This window comes from Panicum hallii, chromosome 4, assembly GCF_002211085.1.
Source record: "Panicum hallii strain FIL2 chromosome 4, PHallii_v3.1, whole genome shotgun sequence".
NCBI lineage: Eukaryota > Viridiplantae > Streptophyta > Magnoliopsida > Poales > Poaceae > Panicum > Panicum hallii.
This window is the reverse complement of record NC_038045.1, coordinates 9,079,383-9,090,703: the sequence shown is the minus strand read 5'-3', so window position 1 is coordinate 9,090,703 and position 11,321 is coordinate 9,079,383.

Genomic DNA, 11,321 nt, shown 5'->3' with positions numbered 1-11,321 from the left:
GAGCCAGATGGTAAGCATAAAGTAGTCGTAGCAGAACGGTGGCGCTGTGACATTTCAGGTACTTAGGAGCTAGGCACATTAATTTCTAGTATGAAGTTGTGTGAAGTTTGTGTTTGTTTTAATAAATACCTTTAAAAACTTAAATACACGTTAAAAGGTATTTTTGTAATTTTGGGAAAAATTAGGGTTCTTTTTGTAAATTGTGTATAAATGAAAGGTAATTTCAAAATATGTGAAGGGTTGATTTACAAATGTGAGTTTTCTCTTTTTAACCACTGTAAGAAGTGTAAATAGTCCAAAGCTTCATTGAAAGGGTAAAACTTATTTTGGATTTATTTAAAATTGAATGATTTGTTGATTTTTAAAAGTAATTTCAAAACCCTAACTCTTTTGAAGTTGGACCCTAAACCAAAGTGGTAGATCTTTTTAAGCTCTACACTTTTGATTTTGTGCATATTTTTATTAGAGCTATAGTTTAGAAGAAAATTTTACTTTACAGTGACCTCCTTGAACTTTTGCTAAATTTACGAACAAGTCCTCATCTTCTTCCTCCTGCTTCCCCTTCTCTGTTTCTGTGCCGCGCCGCCCATCGCCAGCATTTTCCCCGGCCGCCAGCTGCCCCTTCGCCGCTCTTGTTGCGCCACCTGTCCCCCAGCTCGCCCGCCCGCCGCTCAACTGACCCCGCTGGCTCCTCCTCGCACAGACGCGTCACGCCGCCGCCCGCCTGAGCCACTACGCGCGCCGTTGACCGCCAGCAGCTGATTGCCGCCCGCCCGCACGCCTCTTTTTAGCTTGGGAACACGCCCAGTAAACTTCTCCTTTCTTCTATCCCCTTGCGCGCACCCGCATTCCTGTTCACTTCTCCGCTCGATTACTTCGCCGGAGCTCCTATGTCCACCGCCATCAGCCGTCTCGCCGCTTCTCCTCTCCAATTTCGTGCTCCACCAGCACCGCCGCGTCTCATTGCCCCTTCTTGATCCACTCTTCTTCCTTCTCTCGCGCACACACAGCCCAGAACTTCGCGCCGGTGATTTCACTCTCCACCGCTGTTCTAATTCTAGTTGAACCGAAGTTGCACCCCTTCTCCTTCCTCGCCTAGAGCACCATCAGCACCACATCTCCACACCGAAGCTTCCTGACCAATTTCCTTCGCCTTCCTGCACTCCACTCGCCGGAACACCGTCGCCACCCTCGGAACCTCGCCGCGCCGGCTCTGTATCTAGTAGAATCGCCGCCTCTGAGCTTCCCTTCTACGATTCCAGCTACCCCCAAGTCCGCCGTGAGCTCCTGAACCTTTTTCCCCACCTTTCCCTCGCCGCCGGTGAGCCTCCTCGCCGAATTTTAATCACCACCGCTCGACTTCTTCTGTTCAACTTGATTTGGGACCCAGATGCAAGTCTCTATTCCTTTCTAGGGTCTTGTTTGCAAAATACACACCCATCAGCCACACGCCCATCGACTACATGTCGATCGGCTACACCTCTATCGACTACTTTTGCAGAAGAAAAATCACAGCCAATACATACCCTAATCAGCTAGATAAGCTATCTGAAAAGCATGCTGTGAAGTAGATTCGATCAGTTCTGTAGTAATCTTCACCAATAGCCATTTGGAATAAAGTTTTTACACCAGAAACTCTACTTAAGTTTATTTCTTTCAAATCTCTTTTTGTTTGTACAAAATTAGTTTAAGTCTTGAAGTGATATACTGAATGTAATCTTGTCGGATTGCAATTTTACCATGAAAATAAAATAATAACCATTTGCTTCAAATCATTGCATATCATGTAGATTTGATGACACTCGCCGACGGTACCTACGAGCTAATCCCGGAACCTGACGAGGGTATTTCTGAAGCTCAAGTAAACATCGTCAAGGGCCTTTCTGAAGCCCTGAACCCAGGTTCAGAAGATACTGACATCACTGACCACAGCCTCACCAATGAAGGCAAGCCCCGGTACATAACCCAGTAATTTAAAATTATGCACTTATACTGTTATATATCTATCTTGTGCATTAAGTGCTAGGAGTTGTTATGGAACCCTAGTTGCATGAAACCTAGGAACCTATGTAATGTTTCCGAGTCCTTGTCGAGTAGATGCTTTGATAATAGGACCGGCAGAAGTCGAGTGATTTCCTGTAACTCGCGCGATAATGGAGTTGATTGTTTACTATTTTGCAATCACTATAAGGATCGCGGACGGGGTTATGTGCAGTACCATGACATGGGATGGTACCCCATCTGAGTTGATCAATTTGATAAGGCCGCAGTGTGTGGTAGTGGTGGTCAAGTGTTTGAAAGTACTAGCCACATACTGTAAATATGGTACGTGGTAAGCTTAGTACTTGATTGGCCTGGCAAATGGACATATCCCCCACCACTTGAATTTTGGTTTATGTACACACGCACTGACGTGTGGGAGTATGTTCTGCATAGTAGACGGAAGTACCGTCATACAGTCGCGCTGTAGACGTATGTCCTGCACATTGGATGTGCGTATGGTCCAGCAGTCGCTTGTGGTGGCGCTAATCCACGACCCGGAATATGAGGGGAATGGTTACCCGGAAAGGAAAGTTTCTGAGCGTGTGAGTTAGGATCCCTTGCAAGGTTATAAAATTCAATTCAGGAATCATCCGTTTCTCGTGGTGATTGAGACTGCTTGATACTTCTGCCACATAGAGTAACAAGAGCAACAGTTGATGGAACAATATTGATGTATGCTTTAATATCTACCTTGCTTGTCTAGTATAGATGCTCACTTAGAATGGCTAATTGAACTAGAATCTGAAAGCTAAAATATGCAATTAAGAACATACTCTTGTTGTTTTTCAGCAAAAGAAACCTAGAGCCTTTCAACCTCTCATGGTCTAGTTATGGGCTAAGTATACCCAATTGACGGGTAAGCCTTGCTAAGTATTAGTATACTCAGTCTTGCTAGTAATATGGTTTTCAGGTATGTCATTCGAGGACTCAGTTACGAGTTCCCCATGGCCCTGCACTTTACCGCCTGGCTGGTCCGTTGAATGAGATCTGTCCCTGGCCGGCAATGACCCTTCGGAGTGACGCCATGCTTTGGGCTAAGTGTGGTGCCTGCTTTGCGATGAGTAGTCGTGTTGTTGTTTCTTTTCCACTGCCATCTCTGAATAATATCCGTTAAAACTTAAAGTTTTCAAACAAGGTCTGTATAAATTTGTTTTAGTTAGGTTTGCAGTACTCGACCAGAACCCGATTTGTAATAACTGCTTATGCCTATGTTGTAAAAATGTGACGATGATTGTATCTCGGGACTCGCCTTCGTGCGAGGTACGCTTGAGCGATCCGAAATCCGGTGGTTTCATCGAGACGTTACCCGACATACCACTGGGTTGTTCCGTTTGAAGTACGTTGAGGTCATATCGCCTGTATAGCGATGGTCTGTGCACTTGAGCTGGAATAATTCAAGCGGTTCTACCACAGGCGCTATCCCCCGAGTCTAGCCATTGAGCAAGTAGCCGCTGGTGTATTTGGATAGTCGATGAAGCTATCTAGTCGGAGTCAGTTCCAACTAGGATTGTAGTCAAGACGAGTAGTCGAAGTAGTCAAACATGTGTAGAACTAGTTGTAAACTAGTATCGTGGGAGCGAGGCCCCTAAAATAGCAGAATGTACAAGTTAAAAACAAGTAATATGTTACTAGAAATAAGGGAGTGACGCCTCTTCAGCAAATTTGCACGTAATACCAGTTGTAAACCAGTAAAACGGCGTTGTACTCGAAGTTTGAGCGCAAGGCCCCTTTAGTAACCCAAGATACTAGTCGGAAACTAGTAATAATTACTGGTGGAAGTATGGGAGCGATGCCCCTTCAGTAAACTTGCGTGTAGTACCAGTCGTGAACTGGTAAAACGAAGTTGTACTGGTAGTATCAATCTCCAGACACCAATAGAAGATGTCCCCAGTTGATCAAGGATGAAACCGATGTAGATATTCAATATTCCAAGAATTTGGTACCTCCTGGCCATTCGGATACTGTAAGCGATAAGATCCAGGGCCTGTAACCTTGTGCACAATGAAAGACCCTTCCCATCGTGAGTTAAGCTTGTGTAGACCAGTATCATCCTGGATTCGTCGAAGAACTATATCTCCAACATTGAAAGAGCATCGTTGAACATTCCTGTCGTGGTAACGACGAACTCCTTGTAAGTAGCGGGTTGACTGCAAAAATGCATTGCATAAAATTTCTTCAGTTGAGTCAAGCTCGAGATGTCTTGCAGTGTCAGCCTTGCCTTCTTCAAACATCTCCAGTCGTGGAGACTTCCACATCACGTCAACTGGTAATATAGCTTCAAACCCGTATATGAGAAACAAAGGTGCCTGGCATGTGGCTTTGCTTGGTTGTGTGCGAAGCCCCCAGATTACTGATGAGATCTCATTGATCCACTTGCCGCCCTTTTTTCTGTTCTCATCATAGAGTCTTTTCTTCAATCCATCAAGAATCAAGCCATTGGCACGCTCAACCTGGCCATTGGCCCGCGAATGAGCCTTCAAAATATATTTGACTTCAATGGAGCTGCGTTCATAGAAATCCCAGAACTGATGCGAGTGGAAATTGGATCCCAAATCTGTGATGATGGTGTTGGGGAAGCCAAAGCAGTGTAAGATGTCGTAGATGAAAGTAACCACTCGATCTGCAGTGAGCGTTGCAATTGGCTTGTACTCGATCCACTTAGTAAACTTGTCCATGGCCACCAACACGTGTGTGAAACCTCCTGGCGCAGTTGTTAAGGGCCCTATCATGTCCAGGCCTCAGCATGCAAACGGCCATGAGGATGGTAATGATGATGAGGTTATGAGCCGGAACATGAGGCTGTTAGCCAAAGAATTGGTAGTTGGTGCACCGGTGAATGAGTGCTTCGGCATTTGCCAAAGTAGTCGGCTAGTAGAAACCAGATCGAAACACCTTGCCGACTAGTGTATGAGAAGCAGCATGGTTCCCACACACGCCTTCATGAATCTCTTGGAGTATTTCTTTGCCCTCCTCCGTGCGGACACACTTCATGAGTATGCCTGATGCTGATCCACGCTTGTACAGATTGCCCCCGACTAGAACATACCCTTTGTTGCATCGTAGGATGCGAGTAGCTTCAGCGCTTTTTGGGTCGACGCCGGGGGTAGTTTGTGCTTCTGGATGTAATCGATGAAGGCCACCCTCCGGTCGACCTCGATCATCAAGACCTCTCGGTCGATTTCCTTGGGAGCCTGAGCAATGGTACTTGAATCTGGTGCCCTAATGGAAGGGTGGTGCAACTCGTGAACGAAAACTCCCGGTGGGATGTTAGCTCGATCAGAACCCAATTTGGAGAGCACATCCGTGCCCACATTGTTGTCGCAAACCACATGGTGAATTTCCAACCCTGAAAACTTTTTCTCGAGCTTATGTATTTCCATAACGTAGGCATCCATGGTGTCCTTGTTGATGTCCAATGCCTTCTTGACTTGTTGAACCACCAGTAAAGAGTCACCATAGATGAGTAGTCGCTTGATGCCCAGGGAGACTGCCAGGCGTAGCCCGTACAAAAATGTCTCATACTCGGCTTCGTTATTGGAGACCTCGAATAATATTTGAAACATGTACTTGATCTATTCTCCTCTCAGGCTGATAAAAAGTACTCCTGCACCACCGCCATCGAGTTTGAGTGAGCCGTCAAAGTATATGATCCAATGCTCCGGCTAGTTGGTTGAGGCTTCCACTTGGTTTTCTCGCCACTTCGCCATGAAATCGACTAGTGCCTGCGACTTGATGGCTATCCGAGGCTTGAAGTCGAGTATGAGGGCTCCTAGCTCCACTGCCCACTTGGAGATGCACCCGCTAGCGTCCCGATTGTGGAGGACATCCACCAATGGGAAGTCGGAGACCACTAGGATATTGTGTGCATCGAAGTAGTGGCGAAGCTTCCTGGAAGTGGTGAGTATACTGTAAAGTATTTTCTGAATCATTGGGTAACAAACGTTAGATTCAGATAGGACTTCACTGATGAAGTAAACTGTTCGCTGCACCCCAATGGCATGGCCTTCTTCCTGTCGTTCCACTACGATTGCCATATTGACGATGTGAGTAGTTGCATCTTCTCGCCTGATTGGGGAGCCGTCAGGATGGGTGGCGACTGCAAATGGTGCTTGAGATATTGCAGCGCCTAGTTTGCCTCCTCGGTCCACTTGAACTTGTCATGGAGTTTGAGAAATTTGAAGAAGGGAAGTCCCCTTTCTCCAAGTCAGTAGATGAATCGGTTCAAAGTTGCCATGCAGCTAGTGAGCTTCTGGATATCCTTGATCATCTTTGGAGCATCCATGGCTGTGATGGCGTTTATCTTCTCTGGATTTGCTTCGATCCCCCGGTGACTTACCATGAACCCAAGTAGTTTGCCTTGAGGCACTCTAAAGACGCACTTTGTCGGGTTAAGCTTCAATCGAAACTGTTGCAAGTTGTTAAAGGTCTCCTCTATGTCAGAGATGAACTCATCGTGGGATCTGGTCTTGATGACCACGTCATCCACGTAAGCTTCAACGTTGCGGTGTAGCTGGTCGGCGAGGCACGGTTGGATGGCCCATTGGTAGGTGGCTCCTGCGTTCTTCATCCCGAATGACATCGTAGTATATGCGTATGCTCCAATGGTAGTGATGAACACCGTTTTGATCTGGTCTTCCTTCTTGAGAGCTATCTGATGATAGCCCAAGTAGCAGTCGAGGAAGGAGAGTAAGACGCAGCCAGCCGTAGAGTCGATGACTTGGTCAATGCGTGGAATCTCGAACAGGTCCTTCAGGCAGTGTTTATTGAGATCAGTATAATCCACACACATCCTCCATTCATTATTATTCTTTTTCAGTAAAAGTACAGGGTTAGCTAACCACTCGGGGTGGTACACTTCTTTAATAAAACAAGCTGCGAGTAGTTTTGCTAGCTCCTTCTTGATGGCCTCCCTCTTGTTGGGGGCGAAGCGTCGTAGTCGTTGCTTCTTCAGGGTGGCTTTAGGGTCGACTTTTAAGCAATGCTCGATCAACTCCTTGGGTACCCCTGGCATATCCGCTTGTTTCCATGCGGATATGTCATGGTTAGCCCTAAGAAAGCTGTCGAGCGCGCTTTCCTATTTGTCACCTAGGCCGCCCCCGATCAAAGCAGTCTTGGACGGGTCGCCCTCTTGCAGCTGGATGGCCTTGATGCCGATGTCGCTGGGGTTGGGTTTAACCCTCGACTGGCTGGGCCGCTGGTTGGAGATCTCCATATCTGTAGTGCGGCCGCGAGTACTTTTGTAGATGGCTCTAGCACGCGCGAAGTGTGAGTACAACTGTCTTGCCTGGTATTTTGAGTAGCAGGTAGACGTAGTGGGGTACGGCCATGAATTTGGCTAGTGCTAGCCTGCCAAGGATGTCATGGTATGACGAGTCAAAATCCGCCACCTCGAACTTGATGTACTCGGTGTGGTAGTTATCTTTCGTCCCAAAGGTGACTTGCAAGACCACTGACCCGAGTGTTGTAGCCACGTTACCCGGGACGATGCCGTAGAAAGAAGCTTTGCTGGGAATGAGCATTTTGGAGATATCCAGTCCCATCTTCTCCAGAGTACTCACGAAAAGTAGGTTGAGGCCGCTCCCGCCGTCGATGAGTACTCAGGTGAGCTGTGAGCCCGCCACGACAGGTTCTAGGACGAGCGGGAATTTTCCTGGCTCGGAGAAGCTGGTCCATTGATCGTACCTGGAAAAGGAGATCGGAATCTCACTGTATCTCAGAGGCCTTGTCGTGGCTTGCTCCACAGAGAGTATTTCGCGCAGGGTTAACTTCTGCGCGCTCTTGGAGGGGAATCCTCCGACTCCACCAAAGATGATGTTGACGACGTTCTTCGGGTCCTGGAAGTCTTGAGCCCCCGACTTGTCAGCTCCCTCATCATCTTCCTTGCCTTTTCACTGTCCTCCCTTAGGAGGGGTGGTGCATTAAGTGACTTGCGGATGGTGACGCACTCGGAGAGCGTGTGTCGCGACTTCAGGTGTATTGGCCACTGTTTATGCATGACTTGCTCGTAATCCGCTTGGTTGTTCCCCAACTTCTTGCCACACGGATTGCGCTCGACAGCCGCGATTTCATGGTCTGGCTTGCGCTTTCATGTGTTCCCCGAGTGGTCCCGCTAGCTTTTGTTGAAGTGGCAGCTGCCATTGCCTTGCTTGCCGTGGTTGCGCTTGGGGAAGCGGTCGTTTTCCTCATCCTCCTGGTCAGCCTACCGTGCCATCACGTCACGCAGCTCCACGGCAGTAGTCGGGCAGTTGCGCCCGAAGTCGTGGTACGTGTTATTCGAGAAGAGGTTTTGGAAGCAACAAATGACGTCCTCATTGGTGATGTTGGTGATGGTGGCGCGCATCTCGAAGAAACACCGTGTATAGGACCTCAAGGTCTCGTTCATCTCTTGCTTCACCTGGGACAGGTCGTGGCAAGTGCTCGCCCCGATCATGGATCCCTGGAAGTTGTTGATGAAGACCCGCTTAAGGCCCTCATTGCTCTAGCGGTTGTCATTCCTCCGGCTCCCAGGCCCTCATCCAGGGGTACGACTGACCAACGCGGTATCACCATGTTGCTCAGACCTCGAGGGCTGATTCCGAGTGGAGGACATTGGATGTTGCCCATCGAGTTGCCCGAGCACGCGCTAGGTCAAGTACTGCAGCCTTTGTATCTAAGGTTTGGGTGGGAGTTGTTGAGCTAGGAGTGTTGATTCTGCGATGGCGCCAATCAGCGTACGGTACTCATGATCCACGACTGCTGCAAAAGCGTTGTTGAGATCCCTTGGTCCGTGGGCGCGATTCTGCACCTTGCGCCTACGTTGAGCGCGCTTGGCGTCTATGCCTGCTGGATCCTTCGGTGCTCCTTGTCTTCATCTTGGGGAGCGTCAGCTGTGGGCTCGTCGACTGAGGCATCCGCAAGTTGTTCATTGTCGTACCGGGGGTCCAGCTCGTCTTCCTCCGTGTTGCGAAGTGAGGCCATGCAAACTTGATGATTCGGCAAGTGGTTAGCCCTAAGGCTGTACTCGAGTAGCTCTATGCTACTTTCTCCTTCTTCCGCGATAGGAGAGAGAGGTCTACCCTCTTGGAAGGGTAGTTCCTGCATGAAGGCCACAAGGCGGGATTCATAATCGAGTAGTTCGGAGGGCTCAAAGCCCTTCCATGACATGAAACGTCCTTGCAGCGTTGATGTGATGGTTAAACCGAAAAGGCTGCCCGAAAACGATTCAGTGTGGCCGATGGGTTGCGAGTGGTTTTCAAGGGCGGGGGCCGCCCAACAAGCGGTGACTCCCGCATATCTGAGTTATTTTTGGAGCCAGCTTGAAGGTGTAGTACTGCATGGGGAGTACTCTTCGTTAGAGTCCGAGTAGGTGTCAAAAACAGGGGCCCCCCGGCAAGGGGTGGCACCCACGTCCTTGATTTTGAGCGGCAGATCCAAATCCTCCTCCATGTCGGAGAGGGATTTAGATCGTGTGGTCTTTTCAGATCAGTTCGAATCTAACCTGAATAGATCTGGTGCGTCACGAGTGGAAGTCGCGTTGAAAACGAACATCTTTTCGATCTGCTGGGCCAGATCGGGAAGCAGCATATCGTCGTGGTTGTCGTTGAAGTCGTTGCGATCGCTGCTTGGAGTTGATGAAGGGGCCTCTAGCTCCTTGGAGTTGGCTAGGTAGCTGTTGAAGCCACCTGAACCGTTAGCGACACAGATCTAGGAGCCGAAGGTGAAGGTTGTGCCCTCGTCGAGCACGCGCTGGTGAAGTTGAAGGATGCCATCGAATTCTCCAGTGGATGCTCGATGAACTTCCCTACCTGGCGCGCTACCTATCGGTGTTTTACCGCCACGCCCACCGAGGGATACTCCCGAGGTGGTGAGTTTGTAGGTTGGGTGTCGCTGAGATCAGGAACTCGAAGGTGCAAAGGAACATAAGGTTATAGATAGGTTGGGGCCGTTGAGAGCATAATACCTTACGTCCTATATGGTTTGTATTGCTTTTGATCATGATTCTCCCCGAGGGGGTCCTGTCCGCCCTTATATAGTCTGGGGGCACAGTTTTACATAGAAGTCCTAGTCGGGTACAAGCCCAAGAGTCCTATCCGAATACTTCTCGGGTAATTTCCTACCGTGTCCGACTAGTCTCACTACTATACGAGTAATCCTACTGCATTACGAGTAGTTACAACAGATGTAGGGCATGGGCCATGTACCATCTCGTATCCTAGGAGAAGTGTGCAACGTGGACAGTCCCGTGTGCCCGGCCCTGACATCTGGTGCTCCCGTGCACCCGACAGATTACAGTCGTCGAATCTTACGTGGGCGCACCAGCTGTGCATCCCATCATTTTTCACTTTAGCCCCTATATTTTTGTCAAATCAACTCGCGGTCCAAACAGGATGCACAGCTTGCGCACACGGTGCGTCCACGTTGCATCCAACGGCTACAATCCGTCGGGTGCACGAGAGCACCAGGTGCACCCGGAGCACCTGAACCTTTCTCGATCAGGGCACGACAGCCGGACGGGAAGTGCAATACGGTGGCCTGGCGCCATGAGGCGAGGAGACGAGCTTGGTTCGGGTCACGGACGACGCTCGAAGCCGGCATGCCCGCCAGTGCGGGCCACACTTGAGGTCACCGGTGGCGTGCGAGGATGTTGGCGCTGGCCGACTCACGCAACTGATGTGACCCCATGATAGGCAGAACGTGAGGCCACTAGTGTGGCAGCCAGGCAGAAGATGCGCGAGGCCTCTGGCACAGACGCGTCCACTGGAGGTTCTGCGTTCGCTACCGCTGGGGTGTGTGGCGGGTCCCGTCACCTACGACACGCAGGGGGCCGGCGCGGTTGCTGATGGGTCCACCGAGCGAGGCTGCCGGACGAGCGGCGTGGGATGCGTTCTCTATCACCGGCGGTCCGGCGCTCACCGCCGTCAATGCGCGCAAGAGTGAGGGGAGCAGCGCGACGGCCGACGAAGCTCATCACTGCCTTGATGCGCGGGGCGCTGGTGATGGACGTGGCCTTCGGAGCGCGTGGCCACAGCGCAGCACCGATTCTCGCGGCCTCTTGAACTCGTCGCTGATCGCTGGTCTCTCAAGCCGTTGCTTCGCTCGTCTGCAAGAGATTGGGGGAAGGTCGAGGAGAGATGAGAATCCGAGAGAAAATTTTATGATTAAAAAATTTTGACGCGTGGGGTCTATCAAATTTTAGAAGTACGTACTATAAATACTCTATTGGGTGAATGGTCTACACTACCCTCTATATATGATGCAAATAATATTATAGAGAGCTCCCTATAATTATTGTGGGTGTC